Source organism: Orbicella franksi, unplaced genomic scaffold (assembly GCF_964199315.1).
Source record: "Orbicella franksi unplaced genomic scaffold, jaOrbFran1.1 SCAFFOLD_318, whole genome shotgun sequence".
NCBI classification, from domain to species: Eukaryota; Metazoa; Cnidaria; class Anthozoa; order Scleractinia; family Merulinidae; genus Orbicella; species Orbicella franksi.
Window position 1 is genome coordinate 20266 of NW_027670562.1, and position 8997 is coordinate 29262.

Genomic DNA, 8997 nt, shown 5'->3' on the forward strand with positions numbered 1-8997 from the left:
TCTTTTAAGTCTCTTAGAAGGAAGGCCTTTAATTGCTGTTGTGATGAATTTCCAATTACGTCTCGGCTACTTAACCCAGAGATTCCAAAGCCAGCTAAGACTTCAAAATCACAAAAGGGCGATTCTCCAATGGTCAGTCATCAAAGCCACATTCAAGAGATTGCCTCCAGTGTGCTGCTCAGTGTTGCAGTGCTGTAATCAAACAAGAAAATCTTCTAATATGCTGTCAACTTGCTGGAAAAATAATTCAAAAAAAAAAAAGACAACATTTTGAAAACAGAGGGATCAATGATGTGGAGGCGTATGGAAATCTTCTCTGAAGAGTCCAGTCCCAAAATGGGTCCAAAAGTCTACAACACGGCGTATTCCCAGGTGGTCACCCAGCCAGGTACTGACGCCGCCCAACAGGACTTGACTTCGGTGATCGGACGAGAACCGGTACGTTCCCTGTGGTGTGGTCGTAGACGAAAGAAACAACTCAAACCTTGCCCAATTGCTTGGACTCTCTTTTAAGTCTCTTAGAAGGAAGGCCTTTAATTGCTGTTGTGATGAATTTCCAATTACGTCTCGGCTACTTAACCCAGAGATTCCAAAGCCAGCTAAGACTTCAAATCACAAAAGGGCGATTCTCCAATGGTCAGTCATCAAAGCCACATTCAAGAGATTGCCTCCAGTGTGCTGCTCAGTGTTGCAGTGCTGTAATCAAACAAGAAAATCTTCTAATATGCTGTCAACTTGCTGGAAAAATAATTCAAAAAAAAAAAAAGACAACATTTTGAAAACAGAGGGATCAATGATGTGGAGGCGTATGGAAATCTTCTCTGAAGAGTCCAGTCCCAAAATGGGTCCAAAAGTCTACAACACGGCGTATTCCCAGGTGGTCACCCAGCCAGGTACTGACGCCGCCCAACAGGACTTGACTTCGGTGATCGGACGAGAACCGGTACGTTCCCTGTGGTGTGGTCGTAGACGAAAGAAACAACTCAAACCTTGCCCAATTGCTTGGACTCTCTTTTAAGTCTCTTAGAAGGAAGGCCTTTAATTGCTGTTGTGATGAATTTCCAATTACGTCTCGGCTACTTAACCCAGAGATTCCAAAGCCAGCTAAGACTTCAAATCACAAAAGGGCGATTCTCCAATGGTCAGTCATCAAAGCCACATTCAAGAGATTGCCTCCAGTGTGCTGCTCAGTGTTGCAGTGCTGTAATCAAACAAGAAAATCTTCTAATATGCTGTCAACTTGCTGGAAAAATAATTCAAAAAAAAAAAAGACAACATTTTGAAAACAGAGGGATCAATGATGTGGAGGCGTATGGAAATCTTCTCTGAAGAGTCCAGTCCCAAAATGGGTCCAAAAGTCTACAACACGGCGTATTCCCAGGTGGTCACCCAGCCAGGTACTGACGCCGCCCAACAGGACTTGACTTCGGTGATCGGACGAGAACCGGTACGTTCCCTGTGGTGTGGTCGTAGACGAAAGAAACAACTCAAACCTTGCCCAATTGCTTGGACTCTCTTTTAAGTCTCTTAGAAGGAAGGCCTTTAATTGCTGTTGTGATGAATTTCCAATTACGTCTCGGCTACTTAACCCAGAGATTCCAAAGCCAGCTAAGACTTCAAATCACAAAAGGGCGATTCTCCAATGGTCAGTCATCAAAGCCACATTCAAGAGATTGCCTCCAGTGTGCTGCTCAGTGTTGCAGTGCTGTAATCAAACAAGAAAATCTTCTAATATGCTGTCAACTTGCTGGAAAAATAATTCAAAAAAAAAAAAGACAACATTTTGAAAACAGAGGGATCAATGATGTGGAGGCGTATGGAAATCTTCTCTGAAGAGTCCAGTCCCAAAATGGGTCCAAAAGTCTACAACACGGCGTATTCCCAGGTGGTCACCCAGCCAGGTACTGACGCCGCCCAACAGGACTTGACTTCGGTGATCGGACGAGAACCGGTACGTTCCCTGTGGTGTGGTCGTAGACGAAAGAAACAACTCAAACCTTGCCCAATTGCTTGGACTCTCTTTTAAGTCTCTTAGAAGGAAGGCCTTTAATTGCTGTTGTGATGAATTTCCAATTACGTCTCGGCTACTTAACCCAGAGATTCCAAAGCCAGCTAAGACTTCAAATCACAAAAGGGCGATTCTCCAATGGTCAGTCATCAAAGCCACATTCAAGAGATTGCCTCCAGTGTGCTGCTCAGTGTTGCAGTGCTGTAATCAAACAAGAAAATCTTCTAATATGCTGTCAACTTGCTGGAAAAATAATTCAAAAAAAAAAAAGACAACATTTTGAAAACAGAGGGATCAATGATGTGGAGGCGTATGGAAATCTTCTCTGAAGAGTCCAGTCCCAAAATGGGTCCAAAAGTCTACAACACGGCGTATTCCCAGGTGGTCACCCAGCCAGGTACTGACGCCGCCCAACAGGACTTGACTTCGGTGATCGGACGAGAACCGGTACGTTCCCTGTGGTGTGGTCGTAGACGAAAGAAACAACTCAAACCTTGCCCAATTGCTTGGACTCTCTTTTAAGTCTCTTAGAAGGAAGGCCTTTAATTGCTGTTGTGATGAATTTCCAATTACGTCTCGGCTACTTAACCCAGAGATTCCAAAGCCAGCTAAGACTTCAAATCACAAAAGGGCGATTCTCCAATGGTCAGTCATCAAAGCCACATTCAAGAGATTGCCTCCAGTGTGCTGCTCAGTGTTGCAGTGCTGTAATCAAACAAGAAAATCTTCTAATATGCTGTCAACTTGCTGGAAAAATAATTCAAAAAAAAAAAGACAACATTTTGAAAACAGAGGGATCAATGATGTGGAGGCGTATGGAAATCTTCTCTGAAGAGTCCAGTCCCAAAATGGGTCCAAAAGTCTACAACACGGCGTATTCCCAGGTGGTCACCCAGCCAGGTACTGACGCCGCCCAACAGGACTTGACTTCGGTGATCGGACGAGAACCGGTACGTTCCCTGTGGTGTGGTCGTAGACGAAAGAAACAACTCAAACCTTGCCCAATTGCTTGGACTCTCTTTTAAGTCTCTTAGAAGGAAGGCCTTTAATTGCTGTTGTGATGAATTTCCAATTACGTCTCGGCTACTTAACCCAGAGATTCCAAAGCCAGCTAAGACTTCAAATCACAAAAGGGCGATTCTCCAATGGTCAGTCATCAAAGCCACATTCAAGAGATTGCCTCCAGTGTGCTGCTCAGTGTTGCAGTGCTGTAATCAAACAAGAAAATCTTCTAATATGCTGTCAACTTGCTGGAAAAATAATTCAAAAAAAAAAAAGACAACATTTTGAAAACAGAGGGATCAATGATGTGGAGGCGTATGGAAATCTTCTCTGAAGAGTCCAGTCCCAAAATGGGTCCAAAAGTCTACAACACGGCGTATTCCCAGGTGGTCACCCAGCCAGGTACTGACGCCGCCCAACAGGACTTGACTTCGGTGATCGGACGAGAACCGGTACGTTCCCTGTGGTGTGGTCGTAGACGAAAGAAACAACTCAAACCTTGCCCAATTGCTTGGACTCTCTTTTAAGTCTCTTAGAAGGAAGGCCTTTAATTGCTGTTGTGATGAATTTCCAATTACGTCTCGGCTACTTAACCCAGAGATTCCAAAGCCAGCTAAGACTTCAAATCACAAAAGGGCGATTCTCCAATGGTCAGTCATCAAAGCCACATTCAAGAGATTGCCTCCAGTGTGCTGCTCAGTGTTGCAGTGCTGTAATCAAACAAGAAAATCTTCTAATATGCTGTCAACTTGCTGGAAAAATAATTCAAAAAAAAAAAGACAACATTTTGAAAACAGAGGGATCAATGATGTGGAGGCGTATGGAAATCTTCTCTGAAGAGTCCAGTCCCAAAATGGGTCCAAAAGTCTACAACACGGCGTATTCCCAGGTGGTCACCCAGCCAGGTACTGACGCCGCCCAACAGGACTTGACTTCGGTGATCGGACGAGAACCGGTACGTTCCCTGTGGTGTGGTCGTAGACGAAAGAAACAACTCAAACCTTGCCCAATTGCTTGGACTCTCTTTTAAGTCTCTTAGAAGGAAGGCCTTTAATTGCTGTTGTGATGAATTTCCAATTACGTCTCGGCTACTTAACCCAGAGATTCCAAAGCCAGCTAAGACTTCAAATCACAAAAGGGCGATTCTCCAATGGTCAGTCATCAAAGCCACATTCAAGAGATTGCCTCCAGTGTGCTGCTCAGTGTTGCAGTGCTGTAATCAAACAAGAAAATCTTCTAATATGCTGTCAACTTGCTGGAAAAATAATTCAAAAAAAAAAAGACAACATTTTGAAAACAGAGGGATCAATGATGTGGAGGCGTATGGAAATCTTCTCTGAAGAGTCCAGTCCCAAAATGGGTCCAAAAGTCTACAACACGGCGTATTCCCAGGTGGTCACCCAGCCAGGTACTGACGCCGCCCAACAGGACTTGACTTCGGTGATCGGACGAGAACCGGTACGTTCCCTGTGGTGTGGTCGTAGACGAAAGAAACAACTCAAACCTTGCCCAATTGCTTGGACTCTCTTTTAAGTCTCTTAGAAGGAAGGCCTTTAATTGCTGTTGTGATGAATTTCCAATTACGTCTCGGCTACTTAACCCAGAGATTCCAAAGCCAGCTAAGACTTCAAATCACAAAAGGGCGATTCTCCAATGGTCAGTCATCAAAGCCACATTCAAGAGATTGCCTCCAGTGTGCTGCTCAGTGTTGCAGTGCTGTAATCAAACAAGAAAATCTTCTAATATGCTGTCAACTTGCTGGAAAAATAATTCAAAAAAAAAAAAGACAACATTTTGAAAACAGAGGGATCAATGATGTGGAGGCGTATGGAAATCTTCTCTGAAGAGTCCAGTCCCAAAATGGGTCCAAAAGTCTACAACACGGCGTATTCCCAGGTGGTCACCCAGCCAGGTACTGACGCCGCCCAACAGGACTTGACTTCGGTGATCGGACGAGAACCGGTACGTTCCCTGTGGTGTGGTCGTAGACGAAAGAAACAACTCAAACCTTGCCCAATTGCTTGGACTCTCTTTTAAGTCTCTTAGAAGGAAGGCCTTTAATTGCTGTTGTGATGAATTTCCAATTACGTCTCGGCTACTTAACCCAGAGATTCCAAAGCCAGCTAAGACTTCAAATCACAAAAGGGCGATTCTCCAATGGTCAGTCATCAAAGCCACATTCAAGAGATTGCCTCCAGTGTGCTGCTCAGTGTTGCAGTGCTGTAATCAAACAAGAAAATCTTCTAATATGCTGTCAACTTGCTGGAAAAATAATTCAAAAAAAAAAAAGACAACATTTTGAAAACAGAGGGATCAATGATGTGGAGGCGTATGGAAATCTTCTCTGAAGAGTCCAGTCCCAAAATGGGTCCAAAAGTCTACAACACGGCGTATTCCCAGGTGGTCACCCAGCCAGGTACTGACGCCGCCCAACAGGACTTGACTTCGGTGATCGGACGAGAACCGGTACGTTCCCTGTGGTGTGGTCGTAGACGAAAGAAACAACTCAAACCTTGCCCAATTGCTTGGACTCTCTTTTAAGTCTCTTAGAAGGAAGGCCTTTAATTGCTGTTGTGATGAATTTCCAATTACGTCTCGGCTACTTAACCCAGAGATTCCAAAGCCAGCTAAGACTTCAAATCACAAAAGGGCGATTCTCCAATGGTCAGTCATCAAAGCCACATTCAAGAGATTGCCTCCAGTGTGCTGCTCAGTGTTGCAGTGCTGTAATCAAACAAGAAAATCTTCTAATATGCTGTCAACTTGCTGGAAAAATAATTCAAAAAAAAAAAAGACAACATTTTGAAAACAGAGGGATCAATGATGTGGAGGCGTATGGAAATCTTCTCTGAAGAGTCCAGTCCCAAAATGGGTCCAAAAGTCTACAACACGGCGTATTCCCAGGTGGTCACCCAGCCAGGTACTGACGCCGCCCAACAGGACTTGACTTCGGTGATCGGACGAGAACCGGTACGTTCCCTGTGGTGTGGTCGTAGACGAAAGAAACAACTCAAACCTTGCCCAATTGCTTGGACTCTCTTTTAAGTCTCTTAGAAGGAAGGCCTTTAATTGCTGTTGTGATGAATTTCCAATTACGTCTCGGCTACTTAACCCAGAGATTCCAAAGCCAGCTAAGACTTCAAATCACAAAAGGGCGATTCTCCAATGGTCAGTCATCAAAGCCACATTCAAGAGATTGCCTCCAGTGTGCTGCTCAGTGTTGCAGTGCTGTAATCAAACAAGAAAATCTTCTAATATGCTGTCAACTTGCTGGAAAAATAATTCAAAAAAAAAAAAGACAACATTTTGAAAACAGAGGGATCAATGATGTGGAGGCGTATGGAAATCTTCTCTGAAGAGTCCAGTCCCAAAATGGGTCCAAAAGTCTACAACACGGCGTATTCCCAGGTGGTCACCCAGCCAGGTACTGACGCCGCCCAACAGGACTTGACTTCGGTGATCGGACGAGAACCGGTACGTTCCCTGTGGTGTGGTCGTAGACGAAAGAAACAACTCAAACCTTGCCCAATTGCTTGGACTCTCTTTTAAGTCTCTTAGAAGGAAGGCCTTTAATTGCTGTTGTGATGAATTTCCAATTACGTCTCGGCTACTTAACCCAGAGATTCCAAAGCCAGCTAAGACTTCAAATCACAAAAGGGCGATTCTCCAATGGTCAGTCATCAAAGCCACATTCAAGAGATTGCCTCCAGTGTGCTGCTCAGTGTTGCAGTGCTGTAATCAAACAAGAAAATCTTCTAATATGCTGTCAACTTGCTGGAAAAATAATTCAAAAAAAAAAAAAGACAACATTTTGAAAACAGAGGGATCAATGATGTGGAGGCGTATGGAAATCTTCTCTGAAGAGTCCAGTCCCAAAATGGGTCCAAAAGTCTACAACACGGCGTATTCCCAGGTGGTCACCCAGCCAGGTACTGACGCCGCCCAACAGGACTTGACTTCGGTGATCGGACGAGAACCGGTACGTTCCCTGTGGTGTGGTCGTAGACGAAAGAAACAACTCAAACCTTGCCCAATTGCTTGGACTCTCTTTTAAGTCTCTTAGAAGGAAGGCCTTTAATTGCTGTTGTGATGAATTTCCAATTACGTCTCGGCTACTTAACCCAGAGATTCCAAAGCCAGCTAAGACTTCAAATCACAAAAGGGCGATTCTCCAATGGTCAGTCATCAAAGCCACATTCAAGAGATTGCCTCCAGTGTGCTGCTCAGTGTTGCAGTGCTGTAATCAAACAAGAAAATCTTCTAATATGCTGTCAACTTGCTGGAAAAATAATTCAAAAAAAAAAAAGACAACATTTTGAAAACAGAGGGATCAATGATGTGGAGGCGTATGGAAATCTTCTCTGAAGAGTCCAGTCCCAAAATGGGTCCAAAAGTCTACAACACGGCGTATTCCCAGGTGGTCACCCAGCCAGGTACTGACGCCGCCCAACAGGACTTGACTTCGGTGATCGGACGAGAACCGGTACGTTCCCTGTGGTGTGGTCGTAGACGAAAGAAACAACTCAAACCTTGCCCAATTGCTTGGACTCTCTTTTAAGTCTCTTAGAAGGAAGGCCTTTAATTGCTGTTGTGATGAATTTCCAATTACGTCTCGGCTACTTAACCCAGAGATTCCAAAGCCAGCTAAGACTTCAAATCACAAAAGGGCGATTCTCCAATGGTCAGTCATCAAAGCCACATTCAAGAGATTGCCTCCAGTGTGCTGCTCAGTGTTGCAGTGCTGTAATCAAACAAGAAAATCTTCTAATATGCTGTCAACTTGCTGGAAAAATAATTCAAAAAAAAAAAAGACAACATTTTGAAAACAGAGGGATCAATGATGTGGAGGCGTATGGAAATCTTCTCTGAAGAGTCCAGTCCCAAAATGGGTCCAAAAGTCTACAACACGGCGTATTCCCAGGTGGTCACCCAGCCAGGTACTGACGCCGCCCAACAGGACTTGACTTCGGTGATCGGACGAGAACCGGTACGTTCCCTGTGGTGTGGTCGTAGACGAAAGAAACAACTCAAACCTTGCCCAATTGCTTGGACTCTCTTTTAAGTCTCTTAGAAGGAAGGCCTTTAATTGCTGTTGTGATGAATTTCCAATTACGTCTCGGCTACTTAACCCAGAGATTCCAAAGCCAGCTAAGACTTCAAATCACAAAAGGGCGATTCTCCAATGGTCAGTCATCAAAGCCACATTCAAGAGATTGCCTCCAGTGTGCTGCTCAGTGTTGCAGTGCTGTAATCAAACAAGAAAATCTTCTAATATGCTGTCAACTTGCTGGAAAAATAATTCAAAAAAAAAAAGACAACATTTTGAAAACAGAGGGATCAATGATGTGGAGGCGTATGGAAATCTTCTCTGAAGAGTCCAGTCCCAAAATGGGTCCAAAAGTCTACAACACGGCGTATTCCCAGGTGGTCACCCAGCCAGGTACTGACGCCGCCCAACAGGACTTGACTTCGGTGATCGGACGAGAACCGGTACGTTCCCTGTGGTGTGGTCGTAGACGAAAGAAACAACTCAAACCTTGCCCAATTGCTTGGACTCTCTTTTAAGTCTCTTAGAAGGAAGGCCTTTAATTGCTGTTGTGATGAATTTCCAATTACGTCTCGGCTACTTAACCCAGAGATTCCAAAGCCAGCTAAGACTTCAAATCACAAAAGGGCGATTCTCCAATGGTCAGTCATCAAAGCCACATTCAAGAGATTGCCTCCAGTGTGCTGCTCAGTGTTGCAGTGCTGTAATCAAACAAGAAAATCTTCTAATATGCTGTCAACTTGCTGGAAAAATAATTCAAAAAAAAAAAAGACAACATTTTGAAAACAGAGGGATCAATGATGTGGAGGCGTATGGAAATCTTCTCTGAAGAGTCCAGTCCCAAAATGGGTCCAAAAGTCTACAACACGGCGTATTCCCAGGTGGTCACCCAGCCAGGTACTGACGCCGCCCAACAGGACTTGACTTCGGTGATCGGACG

General features: G+C 44.4%; 17 non-coding genes across 17 annotated transcripts; all 17 read right to left on the bottom strand.

Annotated features, from left to right (window-relative positions):
• Nucleotides 1-347: 347 nt before the first annotated feature.
• Nucleotides 348-466, bottom strand: LOC145472809 (5S ribosomal RNA). The gene has a single exon (XR_014044077.1). It is a non-coding gene; the product is annotated as a 5S ribosomal RNA (ribosomal RNA).
• A 386-nt stretch (nt 467-852) lies between these two features.
• Nucleotides 853-971, bottom strand: LOC145472810 (5S ribosomal RNA). Its single transcript, XR_014044078.1, has one exon. It is a non-coding gene; the product is annotated as a 5S ribosomal RNA (ribosomal RNA).
• A 385-nt stretch (nt 972-1356) lies between these two features.
• On the bottom strand, nt 1357-1475 carry LOC145472811 (5S ribosomal RNA). Its single transcript, XR_014044079.1, has one exon. It is a non-coding gene; the product is annotated as a 5S ribosomal RNA (ribosomal RNA).
• Nucleotides 1476-1860: 385 nt separating this feature from the next.
• LOC145472812 (5S ribosomal RNA) lies at nt 1861-1979 on the bottom strand. The gene has a single exon (XR_014044080.1). It is a non-coding gene; the product is annotated as a 5S ribosomal RNA (ribosomal RNA).
• Nucleotides 1980-2364: 385 nt separating this feature from the next.
• Nucleotides 2365-2483, bottom strand: LOC145472813 (5S ribosomal RNA). Its single transcript, XR_014044081.1, has one exon. It is a non-coding gene; the product is annotated as a 5S ribosomal RNA (ribosomal RNA).
• A 384-nt stretch (nt 2484-2867) lies between these two features.
• On the bottom strand, nt 2868-2986 carry LOC145472814 (5S ribosomal RNA). The gene has a single exon (XR_014044082.1). It is a non-coding gene; the product is annotated as a 5S ribosomal RNA (ribosomal RNA).
• Nucleotides 2987-3371: 385 nt separating this feature from the next.
• On the bottom strand, nt 3372-3490 carry LOC145472816 (5S ribosomal RNA). Its single transcript, XR_014044084.1, has one exon. It is a non-coding gene; the product is annotated as a 5S ribosomal RNA (ribosomal RNA).
• Nucleotides 3491-3874: 384 nt separating this feature from the next.
• On the bottom strand, nt 3875-3993 carry LOC145472817 (5S ribosomal RNA). The gene has a single exon (XR_014044085.1). It is a non-coding gene; the product is annotated as a 5S ribosomal RNA (ribosomal RNA).
• A 384-nt stretch (nt 3994-4377) lies between these two features.
• On the bottom strand, nt 4378-4496 carry LOC145472818 (5S ribosomal RNA). The gene has a single exon (XR_014044086.1). It is a non-coding gene; the product is annotated as a 5S ribosomal RNA (ribosomal RNA).
• Nucleotides 4497-4881: 385 nt separating this feature from the next.
• On the bottom strand, nt 4882-5000 carry LOC145472819 (5S ribosomal RNA). Its single transcript, XR_014044087.1, has one exon. It is a non-coding gene; the product is annotated as a 5S ribosomal RNA (ribosomal RNA).
• Nucleotides 5001-5385: 385 nt separating this feature from the next.
• Nucleotides 5386-5504, bottom strand: LOC145472820 (5S ribosomal RNA). Its single transcript, XR_014044088.1, has one exon. It is a non-coding gene; the product is annotated as a 5S ribosomal RNA (ribosomal RNA).
• Nucleotides 5505-5889: 385 nt separating this feature from the next.
• Nucleotides 5890-6008, bottom strand: LOC145472761 (5S ribosomal RNA). The gene has a single exon (XR_014044034.1). It is a non-coding gene; the product is annotated as a 5S ribosomal RNA (ribosomal RNA).
• A 385-nt stretch (nt 6009-6393) lies between these two features.
• On the bottom strand, nt 6394-6512 carry LOC145472762 (5S ribosomal RNA). The gene has a single exon (XR_014044035.1). It is a non-coding gene; the product is annotated as a 5S ribosomal RNA (ribosomal RNA).
• A 386-nt stretch (nt 6513-6898) lies between these two features.
• LOC145472763 (5S ribosomal RNA) lies at nt 6899-7017 on the bottom strand. Its single transcript, XR_014044036.1, has one exon. It is a non-coding gene; the product is annotated as a 5S ribosomal RNA (ribosomal RNA).
• A 385-nt stretch (nt 7018-7402) lies between these two features.
• Nucleotides 7403-7521, bottom strand: LOC145472764 (5S ribosomal RNA). The gene has a single exon (XR_014044037.1). It is a non-coding gene; the product is annotated as a 5S ribosomal RNA (ribosomal RNA).
• Nucleotides 7522-7906: 385 nt separating this feature from the next.
• Nucleotides 7907-8025, bottom strand: LOC145472765 (5S ribosomal RNA). The gene has a single exon (XR_014044038.1). It is a non-coding gene; the product is annotated as a 5S ribosomal RNA (ribosomal RNA).
• A 384-nt stretch (nt 8026-8409) lies between these two features.
• On the bottom strand, nt 8410-8528 carry LOC145472767 (5S ribosomal RNA). The gene has a single exon (XR_014044040.1). It is a non-coding gene; the product is annotated as a 5S ribosomal RNA (ribosomal RNA).
• Nucleotides 8529-8997: the final 469 nt, after the last annotated feature.